The 11804-nt window shown below is 36.9% G+C and overlaps 1 pseudogene; it reads right to left on the bottom strand.

Annotated features, from left to right (window-relative positions):
- Positions 1 to 2589: 2589 nt before the first annotated feature.
- LOC132631496 (CRM-domain containing factor CFM3, chloroplastic/mitochondrial-like) lies at positions 2590 to 8676 on the bottom strand (annotated as a pseudogene).
- Between the last annotated feature and the right edge of the window lie 3128 nt (positions 8677 to 11804).

The raw sequence follows: 11804 nt of genomic DNA, 5'->3' as shown, positions 1-11804 counted from the left end.
CTTTCACTAACGAAAGATATATTTAGCTAATAAAATAAAATAAAATAAAATAAAGAGGTATATTTGATCCTTTCCCCTAAATTTTATCACCTCTACTCGTTAATTAAAACTTGAATTACCTCTGCACAATTTTAAAACCTCTTGTGACCTATAATTGATTGCCCCCCGTTTCTAATTCTTCTACCATAAACCCTTCCAAAAACCTCTTTCATGATTCAATTTTTTATACCCTTCATTACATATGGCAATGGAATTATGTTCAACTTTCAAACCCAACGCATTTGATCTCTCTTTCTCATCTTCATTATCACACTTTTCTTTAAAACCCCATATAAAAAGTTGCAATCTTGGTCCAAAATTTCATGTTTTAGCAGTTGCATTAGACCGAAAAGGGCTACCTCAAAATAGTCCACAAAGACTGTTAAAAGAATTAGCTGAACGTAAAAAAACAGTATCCCCAAAAAGGAAAGTACCCCCAAAAAGATATATTTTAAGACCACCTTTAGATGATGCTAAGTTAGCTGAAAGATTTTTGAATAGTCCACAATTTTCATTAAAATCATTTCCACTTTTGAGTTCTTGTTTACCATGTTCTAGGCTTAATAATGCTGATAAAACCTGGATTGATGAGTATTTAGTTGAAGCTAAACAATGTTTAGGGTACCCTTTAGAGAGTTCTGAAAGTTATGGTGATGATAATCCGGCGAAACAATTCGATACTTTGTTGTATTTAGCATTTCAACATCCTAAATGTGAGAGAACTAATGCTAGACATGTTAGGTCAGGACATTCAAGATTAGGTTTTTTAGGTGAGTATGTTCTTCAATTTAGCTATGTGTGAGTTTTTCTTGCAAAGGTATCCTAGGGAATCACCCGGTCCAATGAGGGAAAGAGTTGATGCATTGATTGGGAAAAGGTATATGCCTAAGTGGATTAGAAATGCTAGCTTGCAGAATTTGATTTTCCCGTATGACGATATGGATAAGTTGAAAAGATTGGATAGGGAAGCGCCTGTTAAGTAAGTCGATATCTTGGTTCTTTGCTTGGTGTTTAATAGTTGCTATTCTATTTCAGTAATCGTATTCGGTTAGTTTTAATTCATCATTTCATGCACATTTTTTAGGTGGAACTGTATAATTGTTTTCGTTTAGTTTTATTTCATCATGCCATGCTCTTGAACAATTTATTAGTAGTCTCTTTGTGTATGCTGTACTCTATAGCAGCCCTAAATTCTTAGTATTTACGCTCTTGTTAATTTGGCCTTTAGAACATAAGACCAACCTCAAAACATCATGGTCTGTGAGTTTTTCTTACCAAAGTATGAGGTTTATTCCATGATACAAGTAGGCTTAGATGCAGGATATGGCAATGACTAATCTTTTTTTTTTTTTTTTGAAACCAGTAAAGTTGTATTCCTCAGCATTAAGGACATGCTGGTGACCTCCAAAAAATTGTTAAGAACAGCCTGCTACTTACAAAGAACCTAAAAGATCTACTAACTGTTCAGCTTCTTCTATACAATGTTCTTTACACCAAAAATAAAATGTAGCAATGCATCTTCCTTTAACTTTCTGAATGCTGTTAATTTTGTCTTCAAAACATCTGTCATTTCTCTCCTTCCAAATTGTCCACCAAATACATGGTGGGATTAATCTTCACCATTTCTTCTGACTCTTACTGCCCCCTCTCCTAATCCAGCAGCTTAGAAGATCTGATTTATGCTCAGGCATAGTCCATTTGATCTCGGTTAGACTGAAGAATAAAGACCATAATTGAGAAGTGAATTTGCAATGGAGAAACAAATGGTTATTTGTCTCTCCTTTCTCACAACATAGGAAGCAACTGGAAGCAATATGGAACTCCCTTCTCTGTAATCTCTCATGAGTGAGACAAGCTTTCCTGACTACCAGCCAAGTAAAGCACTTAACCTTTGTTGGTGCCATACTTTTCCAAACCTGCTTCCAAGGACCTGGCCTGATCTGAGGATGCAATTCTGCTTCTTTTCTATAGCTTCTGCTTACTGAGAATAACCCATCATTTTCTTGTTTCCATCTGATGGTATCAGGAAGAGTATTATTACCACTGAAGCCTTCAAGAACATTCATCAACTCAACAAAGCTGTTCACTTCCCAGTCATTGAGATGCCTTCTAAGTGTGATATCCCAACCCTGTTAAGACCAATTTTCAGCCACTGTAACATTAGGTGCAGAACTGATATTAAATAGGTTTGGGAAAGTTTGCATCAAAGTCACCTGACCAATCCATAAATCCTTCCAGAATAGAATTTTGCTCCCAGTTCCCACCCTATAGGATATATTCTCTGCTAATTTGGGCCAAAAGTTCCTAATGGTTCTCCATACTCAGGTCCCATAAGTACTAGTTACAATATCAGTGCACCAGTGGTCTGTCTGCCCATATTTGCTTATAACCACTTCCTTCCACAAGGCTTGTTTTTCCCCATTGAATCTCCACAACCATTTCATGAGCAAAGAATTGTTTTGTCTCCTTAGATCCCTAATTCCTTCTTCAGTCTCTCTGTCAAAGTCTTGGCAATAATTTTGTACACACCACTGATCAAACTGATTGGTCTGTAATCTCTAAGCTCCACTGCACCAGTCTTTTTAGGAATGAGAGCAATATATGTAGCATTGAAGCTTTTTTCAAAGACTTGGCGTGAATGGAAATGGTGTATGGTATTCATTATATCATCCTTTAGAAACTCCCAGTAGGATTGATAAAAGCTCATAGGGAAGCCATCAGGCCCCGGGGCCTTGTCACCTGCACAAAGTTTAACAGAGTTTAGAACTTCCTCTTCCTTGAATTCCCTTTGCAACCAGTCTTGGTCCTCAGTACTGATGACTGAAGCTTCCTGCATAATGAAGTCAGGCCTCCATCTTTCTGGCTCCTTACCCCAACTTATTTTTTTTTTTGGCTTACAAGCTGGAAACAGCTTATAAGCTGCTTATTTTAAGCCCATCCAAACAGGCTCTAACTCCAGTAGATAGTCCAATGGTTTGTTCTTCATTTCTTTGTCTCTATCCCTTTTCATTTCTACTTCATGATGCAGATTCCAGCTGTTTCTTTGAAAATTTCCCTGAAATTTGTAAACCTTTCAGTTGGCTTTTCAAAAAATTAACTGGATCTGTTCTTAGTGCATAATGTATCCTCGCATCTTTCAAGTATCAACTACGGAGCATAGAGAACTAAATTTAAGTCAGAATATTAATATATTATTCATTTCAAAGGCCAAATCTTGCATTGTTGAAGATATTCTTGAACCAGCTATATTCTTTTTTCTAAAATTGATGTCCTATAAATGACCATATAGTAGTTTTTACAGAGAAATACATTTCTGAATATTATAGATAAACAAATGTTCCTGAATACTAAAAGAACTTTTTTTTTCAGAAATGTTCAGAAATATATTTCTCTGTAAAAACTACTATATGGTCATTTATAGGACATCAATTTTAGAAAAAAGAATATAGCTGGTTCAAGAATATCTTCAACAATGCAAGATTTGGCCTTTGAAATGAATAATATATTAATATTCTGATTTAAATTTAGTTCTCTATGCTCCGTAGTTGATACTTGAAAGATGCGAGGATACATTATGCACTAAGAACAGATCCAGTTAATTTTTTGAAAAGCCAACTGAAAGGTTTACAAATTCTGGGAAAATTTCAAAGAAACAGCTGGAATCTGCATCATGAAGTAGAAATGAAAAGGGATAGAGACAAAGAAATGAAGAACAAACCATTGGACTATCTACTGGAGTTAGGACTATTAATTATCACGATGCATGAAAATATAAGTTCAAGCAGTATAAACTATAAAGCTTGCCATCTGACACATAAGCACAGTATACCTAAAGACCCAAACTAAATCAAGAAGAAGCAAAGTGAATGGAAACATGAAAAACGGTAACACACGCTATAATGCAAACTTCACTACAAGAACACATTATTCAAGATCAGATTTTATTTCTCACAATTCCCCTTTTCGCTTGCTCTATCATATTCTCCAGCTCTGCAATATGCTGGCAGAGAGCCTAAAAGACAGCATTTGGGATGCCAGATAAAACAAGTACATGATCAGTATGAGGTCAGATAACATCATTTCTTAAAGAGAAAGCTGACATGTATAAGAAGAAAAACCTTGTAACGCTGCAATGCCACTCTGCGCTTTAGTGCTTTTGCCTTTTGTCAAAAGGTTCCTTGGCCTGATGCTGATGGGCCGCCGATAGTTCTTCCCACGGTAGAAAATAACAGCATAATGTTTACGCACTCTTTCTATTGCCACTAAAATCCCACCACTTTCATATTCCAAAAGTCTAGCTGTTTCTTCAACAAAAGCAAGTTCCTTTTCCTTTAATAGTAACTTTACAAGTTCTCTGTGTTTCCAGTGCAGATGCATGTTTTCAATAACACCATCAAAGACGCCACAAAGACCTGGTTGGTAAACATTTACATGAGTTCTCACTTTAATATAGGTAGTAATCAACAGATTGACAATGATTTTTTGTTTACATCCAAGAACAATGAAAACTCACCAAGGGGCAAGTATGACTTCATTTTTAATCCAACTCTCCGGTACATGACCCTCTCCTCTTCTGTGATTGTTTCTAGGTCATCAGAAGGACCAGTAGGAATCGAGGATTCCACAATCTTAGCTAGACGTTTCTCTGCTTTAAGCTTCTTGGCCCGGTACTGTTCAAGCATCACATAAAAACTATTAATAGACGAAACAATCACAAAATGAAAATAAATCAGACCCGAAGAAAACAATTTCGGAAACAAGATTTAAGGGCAAAATTGAAAACATTTTTTTTTTGCAGGACGTTTTAAGAAGACCAAGAACAACATACCCAGTGAAATCCCACAATGTGGGGTCTAGGGAGGGTAAAGTGTACACACACCTTACCCCTATCTCGGAAGATACGCAGACCTTAAGAAGACCCTTAAAAAAAAAAAAACATAAAAAAAGGGAATGAAAGACAAATCTTAATCTCTAAAGAGTTAAAAACGATAGATAAACAACAAATTCGGAAAAATCAAAAGAGTCTATGCACAAATGATTCTGAGGGTAAAATCACAAATGACAAGGATAACAACTTAAAGCATGTAATAAATTCTATAGCTCATCTGTTGACACTTTCTCATAGCTAAATAGTATAAATACACCTAGATTGAACGAAACTTTCTTCTCAAAATCATAAAAGGAAATTGAACCGACTTCAGACAAGACGTACATTTGCAACAGAATTCTAAGACAAACATAATAAAAGCAATGCTTTAGTTTTCTTTTAGAATGGTAGCATAAAAAAGCAATGCTTTATCTTGAAAGAGCTCTAATGCGAGAAACTTTTAAAAGTGTTATAAATTAAAAATGTGCTTTTCAACTAGAAGTGAAAAAATATACTTACAATCCCAAGTTTACGTTCAAACCGCTTAACTACTCTGGCCGTCTTCACGTTCTTCTGTAGATACTTCTCTCTCCCACCGAGCTTGAGCTTCATAAAATTCTGCCAAAGTATCAGCAACAGCGTGGCCTTCTGTAGCCAACGGTGTTGCTGTGGCTACTTCAGCAGGCACAGTCCGCTTTTTCTCTTCAACATCTTGAATTTGTTCTATTATCTCTCGCCTTTCTGCTAAATCAGCTGCAACACTAGGCGGGAGGAAATCCTTTCCTCGATGAATGATTATGTAATATTTATTTCTTAGAAGGAGAACTCCCCCAGTTAGTATCTGTCATGCAGCTCACATGTTAGCAATAAAACTCGACAAATCTCCAATTCAATGGCATGCAAATAATATGTGCCACTCAGTGAGGTTATACACACCCCCCCCCCCCCCCCACACCCCCCGGAAATGGGAGGCATCCTAATGTACCAACAAATCATCGTCATTCCATCCGTACAACACAAATATTCTCATGGAAGCTCCACTTATTCCACAACAATAACAAAAAAAACTCTATCTAAACATCACGTATGAATATTTGCACGAAATTCCAACATTTCTTGAAAAGCCAATAACCATACCAAACTGTTTAAGTAATATCAAATATCAAACTAATCACCCAATGGTGATAACTGAAACTATTAGCGTAAAAAGCTTACAATGAGTCCCAAGATCACATATGATGCAAAAAATGAATATTTCAGGCGATTTTCTATTGAGTAGTCCGCATAATGGGTTAAATAAAGCACTTTAAAAGTGGCAAACCATAGATATCTCTCAAATTTTAAGATCTTCTCTGATTTTCTTCTCTTCCAATTCATATAAACAAAATTAACTTTTACTTCTTTTTAGAACTACAACAGTGGCACCTGCAGAAGGAGGGAAGAGAACACATGAGCCAACATTTCTATCTTGAAGGTGGAATAAGAAGCTATGACCATTTGAGTTATCAAGGACTCCTTAACATTATTTAGTTTTAGACAAGAAGCTTGTGATATGACTAACGACCCTAACATCATCAAATTAAAGATAAAACTGCAATTCTCTGCAAGATAAATAGTACCCACTACACAGTACTGCCAATTCAAATGACATTGCAGAAAGACTCAAAGAAGGGATATCATAAACAGAAGAAACTCAAATATCAAAACATTCTTCTCTCTTTTTTCTTATTATATGGGATAAAATAATATCAAACATTCTAACAAACCTTTAGCTCATCAGCCATGAGCTTGTTGTTTGTGTTCTGAATGCCACGTTTGACTGCGATTTTCACAACTAAGCTTTTCTCCCAAAGCTTGATTATAGCAGCAGCCAACCCTTGATGATTCCTATTTCTTCCTAAAAGGCACACCAGAAAGATACCGTGTTTTTCACGCTAACAATTAAAAACAGTATACTGGTATTTAAATGGTTGAAATTTAGCCAGAGCAAAATGACAAGGCAGTGATTTAGCAATTTTTCGCAAATTAGTCATTTCACCATTTGTTAGGCATGATCTCATCCCTGTAGGAAGAAGCCGGAACGGTGTTTTGTATCCAGGAATTGTCTGGGGGAGTAAATCGGCATCAACAGGAAGTACTCCCATACCCCACCAATCCTCAAAACGTGGGCCTAAACCGTCTAATAGCTTATTGCATTCCGATTCATCTTCAGTCGTGCTTTGGACACGCTTAGGATGAACTCGATTACGATTTTCAATAACCGGACTATAACTTTTGTTATCTTTTGCAATAAATTTATTAGAGGAAACATCTGGAACAGATAGAGCATCACCTTCCTCATTTACAGGTTGAGATTTTGAAGAAAACCCCTCATAGTTACTTCCTCGGTACACCGCCATAACGCTCCCAGACCTCCATATCACAAGCCCTCCAGTTCGACGCTGACAAACCCCAAAAAAAAAAAAAGAAGAAGTTAACACACTGCATATTTTTCGCAATTACAATATTCAGGTAAAGTACAAGTAATAAAACATAAAACAAAATAAAAATAAAATAAATAGACAATAAGGATAATGAAAACTCAGATCAACTGGTTCATGCTAATGAGTTTGCAGGTATCACTCTAAGTTGACTAATAAATCTATTCTTATAAACTATTACCAAATAGGTTGGAATTGAAATTGAGATTTAATATTCAATAATATGAGTTGAACTGGTGGTTGCAAATAGGGGAAGTTTACAACTATGTTTGACAGATATTGTATCTTGACTATCTTCAACGAAAAATTATTGTATTTCGAAACAAATTCAAGTAACTATACATCTATATGGAATCCATATATGACATTCATTCGTTTTGATAGTGATGAATATTGTTCCACCACCATTTACGATCAAAAGAAGATATTTGAATAAAACTCTTTCTTCAACAGTACTGCCAATTCCTATTATTGCTTCACAAGTGTTATCTAATCTTACATATTATATCCGTGTTGTACTGTATTAAAAACAATACATGATTATGGACAGGTAACCAAGTGAAGTAACCTCAACAATCATGTGGGCAGTGTTCATATCACGAGCCAAATCCTGATGAAACTTAAGATTTACAAGCTCATTCTTGCTCCATGTATGATGAATCTTTTCCAAGACTAGTCCTGTAACCCCAGCTTTAGGTACACTAACTCTTTCTCTCAAAGTAGCAGCCATTCTCCTCATCCTCAATCGTCAATTCAGCCAATGTCGGTGCCTTAACCGCCCTCCTCTCTCCTCCTCCTGTCCATTCACATTTTGTTGTTCCCACGGTAACAATAATGTATTATCTCCTTCACCATCACTCTCTGCTAATATCATATCCGGTCTAACCCAAACCCTGTTCAATAAATGACCTAATTTCTCATTAACCAACACTCTCGAATCCAATTTCTCTTCTTCTCCTAAGTTTCTCAACCTCAGTACAATCCTATCAACACAAGTGGTCCCTACTCTAGTGTTCGAATCCACTGTTTTAGAATTCGATGGGTGGGGCCACCAATTAGAAGAGTGAGAATTCGATTTTACAGGCGTAGAATTGTAATTTGAGTCCCTGTAACGTTTCCGGTAATCGTTGTTCGTTCTGATATTGCAGGTGTTGGAAACAGAAGAAAAAGAAAAAAGATACGTAAGGGCTGAAGAGAATAATGGCTAGAAAACTGATACTTTCATTCAAAGGTTCAAGCCTAATATATAGGCAAATATGTAATGGAACATACCAAAAAAATAGCACCCATATCAGTCCATGATATGCATAAAGCAAATAAACTCCTAAAAGAAACAAAACACGTTACTCCACTTATCCCTAAAAATCATAACAACTTGGACTGATTCAAACAAACAAAAAAAACATAATTAATTCCTAAAGACTAGGTCAACTAGTAGAAGCAAACAAAACAGACTAATATTTCAACAGTCAGTTTGCTAACAGTCAGTTTACATCTTTAATTGTGCAGACACCTAGCAGCCTTCTAAGTTTCATGAATGACTCCATCTTCAAGGCCTTGGTGAAAATATCCGCAACCTGATCTTCACTCCTGCAATAGATCAATTCAATTGTTTCATTATTGCTAAGATCTCTTAAGAAATAAAACTTCACATCAATGTGCTTGCTTCTTCCATGTAGCACTGGGTTCTTGGATAGTTGGATTGCGGAATTGTTGTCACAAAAGATCTTGGTAGCTCCTGGTTGCTTGAATTTCAACTCCTCTAGAAGTCTCCTCAACCAAATAGCTTGACAAGCACAAGCAGTTGCAGCAACAAACTCGGCTTCCGTACTAGACAACGTGACAATTGGTTGCTTCTTAGCTGACCATGAAATAGCACCAGACCCGAACATAAAAGCATAACCTGTAGTGCTTTGATCTTGATCACCAGCATAGTCGCTGTCAGTATAACCGAGCAACTTGGATTTTTCATTCTTCTTATAAAATATCCCAAAGTCTCTCGTTCCTTGCAAGTAACGGAGAATTCTCTTCGCTGCCGACAAGTGCATTTCTGTGGGATTCTCCATATACCTACTGATTAAACTCACAGAGTACATTATGTCGGGCCTTGTTGCAGTGAGATACATCAAACTGCCCACAACCTGTTTGTAAAGTGTGCTGTCAACCTTCTTCCCAGTGGGATCTTTGTGTAGCTTCAAACCAAGCTCTGTAGGAGTGTTAACAGGATTACAATCCCTCATCTGAAATCTGTCTAGAATTTCTCCTATATATTTCTTCTGAGAAATGAAGATTCCGTCATCAGATTGCACTACTTCTATGCCAAGAAAGTAATGCATTAATCCGAGATCGGACATTGCAAACTCATCCATCATTGACCTCTTGAATTCTTCAATCATCACACCACAGTTTCCAGTAAATATAAGATCATCTACATACAAACAAATAATGAGTATTTTTCCTTGATCCCCAATCTTAACAAAAAGTGTATGCTCATAAGGACATTTCGAAAAAACCAACTTTTAGAAAATACCCCTCAATGCGACTATACCAAGCTCGGGGAGCCTGTTTTAGTCCATAAAGGGCCTTTTTCAATTTGTAAACCTTATGCTCATTTCCAATTTTAACATAACCTGGGGGTTGTTCAACAAATACCTGTTCGTCCAAGTACCCATGTAAGAATGCCGACTTGACGTCTAACTGGAAAATAGGCCAAGATTTCTGAGCCGCCAACGCAATTACCAATCTGATTGTATCATGCCTCGCAACGGGAGAAAATACTTCTGCATAATCGATCCCGTATTCTTGCTTGTACCCCTTAGCCACTAAACGTGCCTTGTACTTGTCAACTTCACCGTTTTCCTTCAACTTTGTTTTGAAGACCCATTTTACTCCAATAGTTTTCTGTCCATTTGGAAGATCAGATAGCTCCCAAGTATCATTTCGTTCAATGGCATTAATTTCATCATCCATTGCTTTTCTCCATTTTTCTTCCTTCACGGCACTCTCAAAAGACGTAGGATCACAATCTGAAAACAAAGCAAAGTGAGTAATTGGATCTTCAATTCCAGTTACCTCATAATCTTCCATCCAAGCAGGCCTTCTTCTAATACGCCCAACAGACCGAGTTGTTTCTTCATTTTCTACAGCAACTGTTGCTGAAGTTGCTGAATTTTTAGGTGTGCAAGTTGCTGAAAATTTCTCTGGTTCAACGTCACTATCATAGAGTACTTGCGTAGGCTGCTGCCCATTCCAATCCCAAGTGTTCTCCTCATCAAAAACAACATCCCTACTGATAACAATCTTCCTTGTCAATGGATTGAACAATTTATATGCTTTGGAAAATTCACTTACACCAAGAAAAACACATTTTTCAGCCTTGTCATCAAGTTTCTTCCTCTTCTGGTCTGCGACATGAGCATATGCGATGCATCCAAAAATTCTAAAATGATCTACTGTTGGTTTTCTCCCATTCCATGCCTCCTCCGGTGTCATATTTTGAACAGAAAAAGTTGGGCTTCTGTTTAAAATATGAATACTCCAATTTACGGCCTCGGGCCAGAAAGTTTTTGGAACGCTTCCTCTTGCCAACAAACTTCTCACCATGTTGAGGATGGTTCTGTTTTTTCTCTCCGATACACAATTCTGTTGTGGTGTATACGCAGTTGTAAGCTCTCTCCGAATGCCATGATCTATACAAAAACCTTCAAATTCTTTCGAACAATATTCGCCACCACGATCTGTTCGGAGAGTCTTGATATTTTTTTTTGCTTCATTTTCCACACGAACTTTGAAGCTTTTAAATGTTGAAAAAACTTCAGATTTCTCTTGCAAAAAATAAACCCAAGTTTTCCTTGAAAAATCATCGGTAAAAGTGATTAAATATCTTTTACCTCCATTGGATGTTGGGTTTATTGGACCACAGAGATCTGAATGCACAAGCTCCAAAACATCCTTTGCTCTCCATGACTTTCCTTTAGGAAATTGAGAGCGAGGTTGTTTGCTAACAACACATTCTTCACAGATTTTGGAAGGAGCAGTGATTTGAGGAAGCCCTGTGACCATGTTTTTTTGGTGGAGTGTCTTCAATCCTCCAAAACTCAAATGACCATAACGAAAATGCCACAACCATGAGGAATCCTTGACTTCAGCCATCAAACAAGATTGAATATCATCAATCTTTAGCGGAAATAATCTGTTTGAGCTCATTTGAACTACTGCAATAGCTCCTCTCACAGGATCATAAATTTCACACTCACCCTTCTTAATAGTGATGACATAACCCTTCTCTTGCAACTGACCAGCACTAAGTAAGTTGCTTTTCAAGTCGGGAACATACAACACATTAGAGATTGTTTCAACAAAACCATTCTTGGTTTTAATCTTGATATCACCTTTCCCCATCACTTCAATAGTAGAAC

The sequence above is a fragment of the Lycium barbarum genome, chromosome 3 (assembly GCF_019175385.1).
Source record: "Lycium barbarum isolate Lr01 chromosome 3, ASM1917538v2, whole genome shotgun sequence".
Classification (NCBI taxonomy): domain Eukaryota; kingdom Viridiplantae; phylum Streptophyta; class Magnoliopsida; order Solanales; family Solanaceae; genus Lycium; species Lycium barbarum.
This window is presented reverse-complemented; position numbering and strand designations above follow the sequence as displayed.